Consider the following 16,126-nt stretch of genomic DNA (forward strand, 5'->3'; position numbering starts at 1 on the left):
TCCCGAAATGTCATTTCCGGCTGATTCAATTGGCTCATTGCTTTTCCTACCAGTTTCTCCTATTACTGCCCTGGCACTATTCAAACTTGGAATTGCTGACATACAGCACCTACACATTATGTCACTTTAACCCTACACTCAAAGATTTTGTCCTTTATGTGACACGTATCAGCTGATATTGTGAAAGCAGAAACAAATATGACATGTAATTTACATTTGAGGTTATAGGAAAAAACAATTTTAAAAAAATCTATTGTAAGGAACCATTTTAAAATAATCAAGATTGAAATTGAACATTTCATTCAATCAATAACTAGCAAGACTTGCAGCAGTTAATACACATATAATGAGCACTTGTTCTGAAAAACAGTACACATTAAATTTGCTGCAAAAACATGTTTCATTAAATCATAAGTTATGTTATGGTGAAACTCTCATTTTGAAAAGGATCCTCCAGCAGCGATCAGAAACTATTTTCAGATATCCATGCCTGGACGAGAAAATTGTAGATGAAGTGTACAACCCCTGAGGTGGCAAGGCAGAGTTTAATTTAATTAATATAAGGGGAATTTAAATAATTATTTCAAGCCCCTTGGGGGAAGGGGGGATTACAAGAATATGCAGGAAAAGTGATCATCACAAAATAAGCATTAAATTATAGAACTGGTAGGCTGTATGGCGATCCTTGTGTCCCACCAAACACAATCATTAACATAACGAGTGAGAATATAGCACGCCATGGGAATTGATGAGACGTATGCTAATGTGTCACGTCTGTCTCTTGTCACAAGAAGCAGAGACATCAACCTGCATCAATAGCACCTGCCAGCCATAACTGAAGAGATAAAGAGACAATTGTGAAAATACTGGTATTGTGCATTTATATCAGGCAGCAGAACATTCCTCACTGCCAATCTGCACTGCAAAAAAAAAAAAAAATAATAATAATTTATATATAAATATATATAATTATTTTTTTTTTGGTTCCCCCTCCAATATTTTTAATATTGTCAATATCCATCCAAAATCTTTAAAACAGCATTGCTTTAACTCTGAAAAATGAAATGCTAAATATCTCTACTACACAGAAGCTTGTATCCATCTATTAATGTGTGTTACAGCTCTATAATTATTTCAGTGTTGGGACAGTATATTAAGTAATCTGTCTTTAAGGGGAAATACAAAAAATTACACAGTTAAAAAAAACAGGAATTATTTCATAGACTGAATAAAAACAGCAAAATTATTATTTTCAAATGTGTTTTGGCACAGGTACGTACACAGACAAGGAAGGCTGTGGTATGGTCAGGGTTAACAAGTTGAACTTCAAAATCTTAAAGTATGTGCAGCCATTACCAAGATTTAACTTAATCCTCCCTTTTCCCCCCTCTAACACATTTTCATCTTGTTCCTCAGGTGAAAAAACACTAAGACCATCACCAGGCTTCTACAGTATAATTCTTGCAGGGCAGCTGCTGGGTGCTCAGTTCCTATTGATGTAGGTATACCCCCAGAACTACACCTCCAGTGAACCTTTTCCCTGCGCAGTGTGTGGGAGGGCTCATAGGGCAGCAGCATTATTTTACGTGGAATGAAAACAATGTACACATATGGAGAGGGGCAGGGATAGGAAGAGGTCTGTAGTCCAGAAGACCGTGCTAACATTGCTTCAGATTTCAATACCGAAAAGATACTGTGTAGTTAGGCCAAAAAAGAATTCAGCATCACACTAGATTTCAGTCAAATCAAGAAGTATTTTCTTTGTACTTGCAGAAGTTAAAATGAACATGAGGAAGATTATTATTAGAGAGGTGGATATATTAACGTTATACATGTGTACATTATCCTAATTGGTCATGCTGATAATGCACTCAAAATGACTTTATTAAAGTGGCAACTATGATGCATACTATACCAGACCTAATAAATACTTACCTATGTGCATCTATTATCCAAAACAGCCTGTTGTGCAACCCCTTGACATGCTCTTTAGCCAAAATCCCCCCCACACACACATACAACAGATCTGTAGTAGAGACGTAGACTCAAAAAGACACTGGTATGTGTCTGATGGAATACCTCTTTAGGGTTCGCAAATCATCTCTTATAAATCATAGAAATTTTTTTTAGACAATCTTTCCAGATATCTGAAGGCTTTACAAGCCTACCATCCGCTGTGAGAATTATTGCACCTCTAATATAATTGGTCTGACTAGGTATTATACCATCTGGCTGGTTTGTGGGTAAAAATGTATAAACATTTGACATGCGTCACCCTTCCATGTGCTCCTTATTGCAAAGGCCAGGTATAGGTTGGGGTGGTTGCCATTTGCTTGTACTGTTGTTGAATTGGTGAGGGGACCCATTGGATACCTTTGCTGCCATTGTGCTATTGCTGGGTGTCAAGTGCATCCCTACACCTTTAACCGCCTCCCGCCCGCCATATAAGGAAATGACGGGTCGGCGGCAGTTCTCTCGTCCTGGGAGGATGTCACATGACCTCCTCCTATTCTAACTGCGTAGCGATCGGTGGTGCACTGTGTCCCAGGAAGCGATCAGAATAAAGAGCCGATGAAGTCGGCTCTGTCATGTGATCAGCTGTGTCCAGTCAGAGCTGATTGCATGTACACAAGGAAATGCTGGTCATCGGCAGTCCTCTCCTTACGGCGTGGGGAGAGGAGAGCCGGTAGTCGGCATTCCTCAGAGGGAACATCTACACTGATCATCAGGGCACTGATAATCAGTGCCCTAATGATCAGCGTAGTCCCATCAGTGCCACCTGTCAGTGCCCATCAATGCCACCTGTAAGTGCCCATCAGAGCTGCCTTTCAGTGCCACCTATCAGTGTCCGTCAGTGCTGCCTATCAGTACCCTATATGAGTGCTGCCTTTCAGTGCCCACAAGTAATGTCTGTCAATGCCCACAAGTGATGCCTGTCAATGCCCACCAGTGCCGCCTATCAGTGCCGATAACTACAGCCTCATTAGCGCACATCAACGAAGGATAAAAATCACTTATTTACAACATTTTAAAACAAACTAAAAAAAACTTTTTTTTTCAAAATTTTCAGTTTTTTTAGTTTGCTCAGCAAAAAATAAAAACCCCAGTGGTGATTAAATACCACCAAAAGAAAGATCGGTCTAAAAAAAAAAAAATGATAAAAATTTTATCTAGGTACATGTGGCGATTGGACAAGGACAACCATTTTAGTAAGATCTACCATCTTGTATCATACTGTGCAAATATTCTCTCTCCCTCCAGCCCCCTTGCAAGGAATGTGGTCTGTGTGTGTGCTGAATTCAGGAGTGCACATGGCACAGCTGGATACGCTTCATGGTTGTAAACCTAATTAGCTGGTTCCATGATGTCTGTCAGACCCTTGCCTTGGCCTGGTCGTAAAGCTATCAATCAGTCCGTCACTGGACATGAAAAGCATTCCAGAATTGCAGTAAAACATACATCCCACTTGAAACCACTTTTTCATACAAATTCATAAATCCCAACAGGAACAAGGTACAATAAAACAAAGCATATATTCACATAGGTCAGTTTAATATGAGTCACCTGACACATTACACCCCTATGTGGCACCTACACGAGAGTAGAAAGCAATATGTTGTTATCTGGAACGGTAAGATACAGTGGGGCAAAAAAGTATTTAGTCAGCCACCAATTGTGCAAGTTCTCCCACTTAAAAAGATGAGAGAGGCCTGTAATTGGCATCATAGGAAGACCTCAACTATGAGAGACAAAATGAGAAAAAAAATCCAGACAATCACATTGGCTGATTTGGAAAGAATTTATTTGCAAATTATGGTGGAAAATAAGTATTTGGTCACCTACAAACAAGCAAGATTTCTGGCTCTCACAGACCTGTACCTTCTTCTTTAAGAAGCTCCTCTGTCCTGCACTCATTACCTGTATCAATGGCACCTGTTTGAACTTGTTATCAGTATAAAAGACACCTGTCCACAACCTCAAACAGTCATACTCCAAACTCCACTATGGTGAAGCTGTCGAAGGACACCAGAAACAAAATTGTAGACCTTTACCAGGCTGGGAAGACTGAATCTGCAATAGGCAAGCAGCTTGATGTGAACAAATCAACTGTGGGAGCAATAATTAGAAAATGGAAGACATACAAGACCACTGATAATCTCCCTCGATCTGGGGCTCCATGCAAGATTTCACCCCGTGGGGTCAAAATGATCACAAGAACGGTGAGAAAATATCCCAGGACCACACGGGGGGAACTAGTGAATGACCTACAGAAAGCTGGGACCAATGTAACAAATGCTACCATCAGTAACACACTACGCCGCCAGGAACTCAGATCCTGCAGTGCCAGACGTGTCCCCCTGCTTAAGCCAGTACATGTCCGGGCACGTCTGAAGTTTGCTAGAGAGCATTTGGATGATCCAGAAGAGAATTGGGAGAATGTCATATGGTCAGATGAAACCAAAATTGAACTGTTTGGTAGAAACACAACTTGCTGAGTTGCATCCAAAGAACACCATACCTACTGTGAAGTATGGGGGTGGCAACATCATGCTTGACTGTATGTTTTTTTCTGTTACTGATACTTGTTCCTGGGTTAATTGTTCTTACTGACAGTGCATCTTTAATGCCTTCATGATACAGTAATTCATAATTATGTAAAACAATGTGCAGAGCGTACAAATATTAAAATACTCTGCAAATAAGAGGCACAGAGCGATGAAAGACAAAGATTTCCCTGACAGGTTATTTTCTAGAAATTAATTTCTACTTCATACCCAAACCATACCAAAACACAATTTCTATAATTCTTTTAACAGGTTTTGTGTCAACTCCCAAAAAACAAGGGAGTCAACTCTCAATGCAACCCTTTCAATCTCTAAAAACAATCGGCTGAAAGTCCCCTGCAAATGAAGAGGCAGTATATTTTTTGGTGCCCAGTGTCTTCTACATTCCCTGTCAGCATCTGTCAGTTGCCTCAGCCAGGTCTTGATATGTCGGATGCCTGTCCCCCCCGCCACATGCTTTGGTTCCATCCTCTAACCTCTGTGTTACTATTGTGTCCTGTACTGACTTGGGGTCAGAGGAAAGGACCAAAGCACGCAGTGGGGGATACAGGTATCCGACACTCCTAGAGGCTCTGAAAGCAAGGGTGTGTGGTAAATCACTTACATGTTTAAAACACTTTTTGCAACTTTTTGTTTCTCTGGGAAAAAAAAAAATCACTAAAAAAAAAAAAAGATTTTTACTTCTTTTATATGTGTTTGTACTCAAATTCCTCAAATTAATAAATCACTGCAAAACTACAAGATTATCAGTATAAACACAAATAAGTATGCATTAAAGAGAATAATCATATAAAAAAAAAATCTCAATACATTCCCTCTTGGCGTAAGACACTGATTGAAGGGGCGGAGCCTAAACATGGTGGCAGGGGAGAGCTCAATGTAGGAGCTCGTGGACGGAGCTCCGTTGTCTGACCTCCCCAGGCCTCCAAGCTTATCCCCTGGGGCAAGTTAGAGCCCTGCGGTGGGGGACTTACCCGGTCTGACGGCTCCCGACGGAGGAGAGGCTTACGCGGGTGAGGGAAAAGAGAGGAGCGGCTGGTGACTGGTGAAGAGAGAGTCCCTGGACGCTGGGAGACGAGAGGGGCCGGCGCGACCATGTGACCGGCCGCAAGGCACCTCTGGGAGATCGGGAAGCCGGCCGGCCGGCGTTTTGCGGGGAGAGAGCAGCGCCGACCTGTTTTGCCGGGGGACGACACACTCTCCCCCCTATCCCCTTAGTAACCCTGGAGCCTAAAAGAATGTGGAAGGAGAACCATTGAGACCTGGACAAGGAGTCTGAAGAGACCCTGGGGAGTTCCCCCCCATGAACAGACCCTCAGAGGAACCGAGCGAAAAGGCACTCACTGGAAGAAGACATAGGAGGAGGGTGAGTGACAGTTGTGAATTGCATTTGAAGATCTATTGTGCTGACCTCCAAGAAATAGAGTGTATATGAAAGGGGGGACCCCTAGAGACTGTATAAAAGGTGGAAGAGGCTCGCAGAGAGAAGAAGAGAGGCTCAGGGGGAAGGAGGGGGAGAGGAGGGAAGGAGGAAGAGGAAGAAAAGAAAAGGAGAAAAACCAGCAGGGGGACAGGGCAGAGACTTGAAAGTTTAAAGAAATAATATCCCACCCCACCCACGAACTTATAAAGGAGTATAAGAAGGATAAGTGCCACAGAGAAAAATGAAAAACAAAAATGTAAAAGGAAGTGGGCTTAAAGGGTCCCAGACTGGCACAATTAAAAAATACACATCCCAAGGAAACGTAACCCCAGAAAGACCTCAGAGCAGATCTGAAAAAGGAGAAGCAGACCTTAGTATGGAAAGAAGCCCTAGAGTATCAATAGGCCCTGATACTAGTAACCAGCAAATATCAGGCAATACAGAGATGGAAAAAGATTTACAAATACCTAATAAAAAGGAAATGGCAGAAATGTTTAAAGAACTGGAGAAAACAATAAAACAAGAAATGGTAAACATTCGCAGTGATCTGGGACACCTCTTGGAGAGAGTTGAGGAAACGGAGGAGAAAGTTAAAGGTCAGACCCAGGCTATCTCTGAACTTGAAAAAGAACTAACTAATATAGGGAAAGTCCAAGAAAAACTGTTATACAAGGCTGAGATACAAGAAAATAAAGATAGGAAGAGAAACATTTTGATACGTGGGGTCTCAGAAAACTTAAAGGGAGAAAGCCTGCAAGAGGTGGTTTGTAAAATATTTAATACTATAACAGACAGCTCTGAAATGGAAAGGTCTAAAATAGAAGGAACCTTTAGAAAAGGAAAAATTCTGAGAAACCTGGGGAAAGAAAGGCCGAGAGATATAATTGTTAAATTCTATGAACCCCGGGATAAAGAAAAAATCTGGAAGAAGACTAAGGGAAAATCAGTAATTAAGTATGAAGGAGGAGACATACAGATATATGCGGATCTGGCTCCAGAGACTTTGTGGAGAAGGAGAACTTTGAGACCCCTATTGGAAAGGTTGAAAGAACAAAAGGTGCAATATAGATGGGGGACTCCCGAATGTTTAATAGGATGGAAAAATGGGACTACAGCATACCTTAGGTTTCCAGAAGATATGAAAAATTTTTGTGACAGTTTAAAAATTCAAAGAATGAAAATCCCCGGCTGGGAAGAAGAACAATGAGAAAATAGAGCGAAGAGAAAAGAGGACTGGCAATGTATGGGGGGGAGGAGGTGGAGGGGGAGAGAGGGAGGGAGGAAGAGAGAAGTTTTTTTTTTTTTTTCTTCTCACCTTCTACCCCCACTCTATTGCCTTCGTTTTGGACTTTTTCTCCTTCTTTTTTCTCTTTTCTGCCTGTGACAAATCCAGGTGGGGTTTGGGAGGTTATGGGGAGGTTAGACAAGGGGAAAGTCGTCCATGGACGGAGTTTTAGCCCAAGGACCCAATCAAAGGTGGATTTTTAATCCATAAATGATTAGTAGGCAAATGTTAGGCCTAAAAAGAGGGGGGAGGGGAGGGGGGAGGGAGGGGGTTGGAAGGTTGGAAGGGTGGGAAATGGGAGAGGGTGGTTGTTTTTCCTGCAAAATAAAAGATGATATAAAAGCAAGTGAGAAGGGAGAAGGAGGGAGAAATAAAAAATATAGATGGAGGAGAAAAGAGGAAATTTAAGGAAGATGGAAGAGATTCAGTTTATAACATATAATATAAATGGGTTGAACTGTCCCGGGAAAAGATATAGATTATTTAAAGAATTACACCATAGAGATGCCTCAGTGATATTTTTACAGGAGACACATCTGGAGATAAGTTCAAATGTTAGACTGAGGTCTAGAAATCACCCAACATGGTATTATGCAGATACCCCGGTTAAAAGAGCAAAAGGGGTAGCAATAGGCCTGGCAAAGAACGTTAGGTTCGAGTTGGAAGATAGAAAAACAGACCCAGATGGGAGATTTTTGTTCTTAAGGGGCAAGCTACAGGAGATCGAGTGTACATTGGCCAATATCTACTGTCCTAATAAAAAACCGGAGGAGTATCTGAAAAAGGTGTTGAGGAAGTTGATGGACTTTAAAAAAGGACGTTTGATCCTGGCAGGGGACTTCAACTTTTGTATGGACCCACAAAGGGACGCCACCTCCCACATAAAGACAGAAGGAAGTAAGGCCCTGAAATTATTGAAAAAAGAATTACACATAAGTCAATTGGTAGATGCCTGGAGAATTACACATACGCAAGATAGAGATTATACTTTTTTCTCAAATATGCATAAGAGATATTCAAGATTAGATTATATATTAATAGAACATCAATTAATTGACCATCTGACCCAGGTAGACATAGAGACAATATCTCTATCAGATCACGCTCCAGTTACTATGAAAATGGAATGGGGGAGAAGGAAAAGCGGAGGGCTGGGATGGAAATTGAATGAGACACTTTTAGTGGAAAGGGAAATAGCTCAGAAAATAGGGGAGGAGATCGAACACTTTTTTAAGGAGAATGAGACAGGGGAGGTGTCAACAGCCACAGTGTGGGAGGCTCACAAAGCTTATATAAGAGGAATATTAATGGCGATTGGGGCAAGAAAGAAAAAAGAAAGAAGGGAGAAAATGAATGAGCTCTTAGAAGAAATAGGTAAATTAGAACAAATACATAAGAATAGAATAACAAAAGAAATAGAGCTGAAGTTAAAAAAACAGAAGGAAGAACTGAAAGAAATGATAGAAGAGGAGAGGAGAAAAGTATATAATAGAGTTTTAAGTGAGAGATATAGATGGGGAGAAAGACCTGGAAAGTATCTGATGAGAGCCCTGAGGAAAAAGAAAAATAGAAATTATATAGAAAAAATAAAAGACGCTAAAGGAAACATGAAACACTCAAATAAAGATATCACCAAAGCCTTCATAGAATATTACAGGAAACTGTACAATATAAGCCCCTTGGAAGGTTCAGAAACTATAGACAGAGAGAAAAATCAAAAAAGAAAGAAATATTTGGAAATGGCTAGGTTATTAAAATTAAGTGAGGACCAACTAAACTCCCTAGATGCAGATATCTCACAGGAAGAAATAAAACTAGCATTAAAGGGGACAGTGTCGGGGAAAAGCCCAGGCCCAGATGGTTATACAGTGAGATACTATAAAAAATTTAGCGAAATCTTAGTACCAAAACTTAAAAACTACATGAATGCACTAGGTGGAGAGATGGAAGTAAGAAGAGAATCATTACAAGCCCAACTCGTGCTCATTCAAAAAGAGGGAAAAGATCCCTCTCAGTGTTCGAGCTATAGACCTATTTCACTATTGAACACAGACACTAAGTTGTACGCAAAGGTCCTAGCAAACAGATTGAAAGAGCTAATGCCTGGATGGATACATGAGGATCAGGTGGGCTTCGTTCCAGGGAGGGAAGGAAAAGATAATGGGGTACGATCATTGATGCTAATCCAAAAGAGTAAAAAGGGAAAAGAACCGGTGGTACTACTGTCTATAGATACTGAAAAAGCGTTTGATAGGGTAAACTGGAGATTCATGATGGATACTCTGGAAGCCTTGGGAATCGGGCCTAGGATGAGAGAGTGGATAGGAAAGCTGTACAGATACCCCTCGGTGGTCATTGGGGTAAACGGGGAGAGGTCAGAACCCATTGAGATGTCAAACGGAACAAGACAGGGATGCCCATTGTCCCCATTGTTGTATGTTATATCACTAGAACCTTTATTGTCAACAATAAGACTGAATAGAGACGTAAAGGGAATCCTGATAGGAGATACGGAACATAAAGTTGCTGCCTTCGCAGACGACTTGTTGTTCTATGTAGGAAACCCCAGGATAACACTTCCAAACTTAATGAAGTCACTAAAGGAGTACGGAGAACTATCAAATTTAAAGATAAATCCAACAAAAACGGAGATTCTAAATATAAACATCTTAAAAAACGAAAAAGAAAGGATACAAAAAGAATTTCCCTTTAAATGGAAAGACAGGGATATAAAATATCTAGGAGTAAAACTTACAGCCTCACATAAACATCTATATAAACTAAACTATATTACACTGATTAATGAGATTAGAGATGAATTAAAAAGATTGGAGGGAGGAACCCTGACATGGATGGGTCGTATTAATCTGGTAAAAATGGTAATAGTACCAAAAATCATATATAGATATCAAATGATCCCAATTAAACTCCCAGAGATTTTCTTTAAAATAATTAAGAAATTGATAACAAGATACATATGGAGGAATAAAAAACCAAGACTGTCATACGAACTGCTAAGTAGGAGGAAAGAAAGAGGGGGTTTAGGGCTCCCAGACTTTAAAAGATATTACAAAGCGGTAATATTGGCAAGAACCATAGATTGGATATTTAATAATAAAAAAAGCTGGGTGAGAATAGAGAATGAACTCAGCGGAATAGACTTGGGAAGAATGATATGGGTGCCAACACAGTATAGGGGTTTAAATGACAATGTAAATACATACACTTTGAATGTTTTAAAGATTTGGGATAACTTACACAGAAGTATGAAATGGACTTTTAATTCCACACTGATTCCACTAAAAAATACAGAGTTTTTTCCCCCAGGTAGAGAAGAAATAGGAGGGAAGTGGTTTAAAAAAGAAAAGGTGCAATTAGGAGATATTTTGGTGGGAGATGAAATAGGAGCATTTGGCGAATTGAAAAAAAAAGAGGGAGAGATTTTCACTAAATTAGACGAATGGCGGTATTTCCAATTGAGGTGTTTTGTTGGAAGTTTGCCAAGACCTTTAAGGACAAGAGACAACTGGAACTTGTTCGAAAAGACATTGGGAACACTAGGTGATGGAAAACACGGGATTGCTAGAGTTTATAAAATACTCACTGAACTAGACACAAACACGAAACCAACATATTTAACAAAATGGGAAATGGATATGGGAGTTGTGATAGATGAGGAAAAGCAGAGGAGAATGTATAGATTAACTCACGAAAATGTCTCTATGAGAGAAGTAGAGATGAACTATAAGTGTTTGACAAGATGGCACATTTCACCAACAGTAGAAAATAAGATGTGTGGAGAGAATACACCGTTGTGTTGGAGAGGATGTGGAGAAATAGGCACAATATACCATATATGGTGGGGATGTCCAAAAATCCAGATATTCTGGAAAACAATAATCCACTTAATAAGAAAATTGACAGAAATAGATATAAATCTAGATCCAGAAGTATGTATTTTGCACATCACGGATATAACGGTAAATAAATATAAAAAAACAGGGATATGGGACTATATAAATGCTGCAAAAGCCCTGATACCCAAGTTCTGGAGGCGAGTAGAGGCACCAAAGGAAAAGGACTGGATTGAAAGAGTCGAGCAGATTAAAAAGATGGAAAGATTGTGCCATACCCAAGAAGATAAGATGGAGGTTTACTATGGGAAATGGGAGAACTGGGAAAAAGCTAGATTATATATGAGGTATAGGAAAGAATAAAGATAACAACAGAAAAATTCCACTTGCTGATATAAGAAGACGCAGAGAAAAGGTAGAATAGGCAGAGGGGACACGGGGTGGGGGGTGGAGAAGGGGGGGAAAGGTAACATAGAGTATATAAAGTAGAAATGTTGGTTAATATAATATTATAGAATATATTTTTATATATATATATTTATATTGTGATGATGAAATGTAATTAAAATGGAAAATTAATAAATATTTAAATTATAAAAAAAAATACATTCCCTCTTAACTGTACATCTTTTAGGTCATAAGGAGCAGATTTCACATGCTGATGAAAAATGCAAACAAACAAAATTAATAGATTATGCTATAGACCCTTTCGAGTGAGACTATCAAATAGCACCACATACTTTCCTTATGAAACAAATGGAAATGCTCTTTAGCTAGAGGATCATTAAAAGACAACAAAAATTAAGGTTAAAACAAGCAGGGAAAATAATTGCATTTATTTTAGTCTTCCAGAGAACAATGTTGGTGAAACTCAAGCAGCCATCATAACAGACTATGCACTGCACTGTGATCCCACAACTGTGTGTATACACTGTAATCCATTGCAAGGGCTTTCTTGTATGATTTCCTTCTATGGTTAATGCCTGGCTACGTTAACATAGATCAAGATTATTATCTAGAGTTGGATTAGCGTGTACCTATTTAGTGGATATTTATGAGGGTACTTTGATATAATGCATGACTGGTGCTTGCCCAGTCAATTCGTAAGTACAGTAACTCACGGTATTGCAATTGTGTGTGCTCAATACAGCGTGAAAAATAAATATACAGATGAAGAGAGGGATACTGGGACTATACAGTTAAGTGTTTGAATGTATGGTTACAACATAAGGAGCAAGATAACTATCAGTTTTAGTACTACTTAAACAATTCTATTGGGGGAGACTTCTAACACTGTAAAGAAAAAAAAAGAAAAGAAAAAAAGAAAAAACATTGAACATCAATATCATCCATTAGCCACAAAACTAAAATACAAATTTGGATGGCTTAAAATTATTTTAAACAAAGTTCGCCAAAAAATTTGTTTGTAGACAGCTTTTGTTAAATGTGACATTTCAGGTTGTGTGTAAAACCTAAAAGGGTAAGTGTACTTTCAAAGTACAGTTACCAGCCATGCTAATCCTTCTAACATGCACTAAAACTGCACCCCAGTCTATTCTAATGTTAATTTATGTTAACCACTGGCAATGGAAAAGATTTCAAGTAGAATTACAGGCCAAACTTTCTTTTTCATTTTGGATAGAGCAAGGGAGGGTTATAACACTTGGATTTTTTTTTATTTTTGTTTGCCATCTGTGTACCATTGCAGAAATTTCCCTACACTTCCTGTCCCATAGCCAAACAGGAAGTGAGAAGAAATCCCGGCAAATTAACTGAATTCTTTGGGGACAACCAGGTCACCAGAACTAGTGTACCCATTGGAAGATTACCCGTCTATGACTTTTCTGGGTACAACCCAAAATTTGTGATTTTCTTTTACTTTCACTTTTAATGTTTGTAAATGAGACAAATAGAGAGGGAAAATCTCTCTAATGGGTGCAGAGGTAGCAAATAAAATACTGACAAGTGTTTGAATCCCTTTCCACTCCATCCAAAAAAAAGGTTTGCCTTTAGTTATGCTTACAGTCAATTGATGCAAGCATCAAATACCACCCAACCCGCACTCTTCACTCCTCACAAGACCTCCTACTTTCTAGCTCCCTGGTCTCCTCCTCCCACGCCCGACTGCAGGACTTCTCCCATCCTCTGGAACTCACTACCCCAATCCATCAGACTGTCACCTACCCTTCTCACCTTCAGGCGCACCCTGAAAACCCATCTCTTCAGGGAAGCCTTAGCCTACCCCACCCTCACCTAACAGCCGATCTCCTCCACTCCTCCTACCACTCCATCCCCCACAGCCACTTCCTCCTGTACCATTACCCCCTCCCTCCTAGATTGTAAGCTCGAAAGAGCAGGGCCCTCGAACCCCTCTCATACGGTTTTGTTACTGTATTGTCTCATGTACTGTCCACCACTATAATGTACAGCGCTGAGCAAAATTATTGGCGCTATATAAATACTGTATAATAATAATAATCCAGACAGCAGCTGTCTTACTAAAGCATGTACGCAGTTTAGAGGGGGGGTGTTAGTTTAAAGTCTAAATTTAACCTGAACTAAAAACATAAAATCAGCACAAGGGCAATACTTACAAGTATGATGTGTCCACTGTGCTGATTCATCTTGGTTTATGAGAAACGGTCTCTCTCTGAATGGAGGGGAAGAAGCTATCAATCACCCACCTGTCCCCATTCAGACATCCTGTGTCATTCAAAGATAGGGTAGTGCAGCTTCTATTAATGGCACAGTAGGGACAGAAATAGGCATAGTTGAGCTCTCTTGATGTGACTATGTATCTAAATTAAGAAGAATCAGCACAAGGAACACTTCATACTAAATGAACTTTATATCCTTTGTGCTGATTTTAGTTTGTAATTTAGGCTAAACTTTGGCTGTAATTCAGGAGGCTTTAGCAGTGTGGATAAGTGCACCTTGTCTAAAACTACAATTACCCTTTACTACTTGTTGCTAATTAGATGTTGAGTATTAGTTTGATTCATGTATGCCGACCGCCTCACCTGATGTGATGCACAGAAACCATGGCCATCAAGCTCAAAAAGAGATTTCTAATAAACCGTTCCATAGGCTGTATTATGTTAGCCTAAAAACACAAATGATAAAAACCAAAACAGAAAAATGCAAAAATAAAAATACCTACTGGAGAAGATATGACTCTCCTAATTAAAAGCTAGAAGCAGCCTACTGAAAGCTTAAAATGTTGTTGTTTATAAAATGTGAGACTGCTTGATCCCTATCCCGTAGCTGCCACAGACAAAGAAAATACTGTGCTTCATGTCCTGTTTTCCCACTGGCTCCTCAATCTGTGGCTGTCAATATCTTTTTTGACTCAAGTTAAAGAAAAGCTCCTGCTAAAATCCTCTGGTAGTGTAATGTAGGAAAAAAAGCAATAACTTCTGTCACGATTTCATTTCTCTGTGCATGTTGGGAAAGTTTTGTTTCACATCCTACTGTCAAGGACAGAAAGCAATAAAAAAATTAAAAAAATGTTGTACTTTGAAAGTGTCACTTGTTTATAGTATTCAGTTCCTGATGAGACAAAGTACATGAAGTATAACCAATTAAAAATTCTCACACTCCTATTAACACAAGCAAAACAGCAGTACCCAAACTGTTAAAACTGTCAAAATGCATAAATTTTTTTTGCTGTGCTCAAGTTTATATCAGTGCTCAATAACCCCAGTGAGCGCAAATAGAAAATCTGTGAAACAAAATACATAAACTAATACTCAATTGGTCTGATTGGTATACTCTCTTCATAGAAGTCAATCTTCCTAGGTATCCTGCAATGATAGCTGTGTTGATAGACAGAGCGCATCTCCTTGGCGCACAAAAGCCAGACACTGTAGCTAGCAAGGAGACAGCTGCTTTGCTACTGAGCACAATTCTCTGGCTCCCTGGACTTGCCCAAGGCAACTCAAAATAGAAAAATGCTAAATATTCTATTCATACTGGATAAAATAAAGTTTCTGGATTAAAAGATAAAAACAACCTACTCAAAGCTTCAAAATGCTGTCAAAAGAAGGAGACTACTGATGCTGTACATCATGTCAATCTGTGGTTGTGTAGATTTTATTGTTCTGTCAGTAGTATGTGAAGGAAAATCTTCCTAACTTTCACAAAGTATTGGGAAAAAAATTACCTACATAATAACCCCTCTCCACTCTATCAAAAGCTGTAGTAAAAAAAACAACCTGTATAAAAATTGGGATGCAGTTCTTTGAGAAAGAGGACCAGCCACTATTGGATTTATGAGGTGTTCTTATTTCTGAGATCCCACTGGGGAGGACTGAATCCCTGTCATGTGACCAACCTACAAGAAATGAGCAGACGGGTAGGTAGCGACAGCAATAAAAAAAACATATTGTGAGAAGTTTCATCTTTTCCCAAGCCATAAACATGTTTCATCTGTGTCCCCCTCTCCATTTATATGATATAACCCGTGTAAAGGCTTATGCAAATTATTTTCTTTTTGCAACATGTTAAAGGATAAGTTCACCTTCAAAAAAATAATTATACATAATTTTGCAGGTAAAAAAAACACGCATTTATTACTTATTTATTTTTTATTGGGCACCTGCAAAGCATTGCACCTGTGATCAGCAGATCTTGGTGCACTGCAGGGCTTTTGCAAACTGTCAGTGTAAGCTGTGTGCTGGGGGGGGTGAACGCGCAAGGGCAGCTGCATCAGTAACATGCAACACCCTGGATACAGGTGTAACATGTTATAAAAGGTGAAATTCTCCTTTAAGCATTCAGCATGGCTTTTCTACAAATTGTTTTGCGGAAATTATTTTGGCTGTCTAGGAAGATGTTTTCCCAGCCAAGACCGGGTTAAGAAATCAGAATCTGTTTTAAAACCAGAGTGGGTCATTAGCCAGGTAGCGAACATTTTGCAATCAGATACTCGCAGCAGGACATCTGGTAAGTTCCATCCGGATGGTTTGTGAGGGGAATAAGAAGCTGAGACAGAGCTCAA

General features: G+C 39.5%; 1 protein-coding gene across 1 annotated transcript in view; it reads right to left on the reverse strand.

The window, feature by feature from the left end:
• SND1 (staphylococcal nuclease and tudor domain containing 1) overlaps window positions 1-16,126 on the reverse strand; it is a 987,097-nt gene that overhangs the window by 99,522 nt on the left and 871,449 nt on the right. The window lies entirely within an intron of this gene.

This window comes from Staurois parvus, unplaced genomic scaffold (genome assembly GCF_062004578.1).
Source record: "Staurois parvus isolate SC_StPar_1 unplaced genomic scaffold, SC_StPar_1.0 ptg000175l, whole genome shotgun sequence".
NCBI classification, from domain to species: Eukaryota; Metazoa; Chordata; class Amphibia; order Anura; family Ranidae; genus Staurois; species Staurois parvus.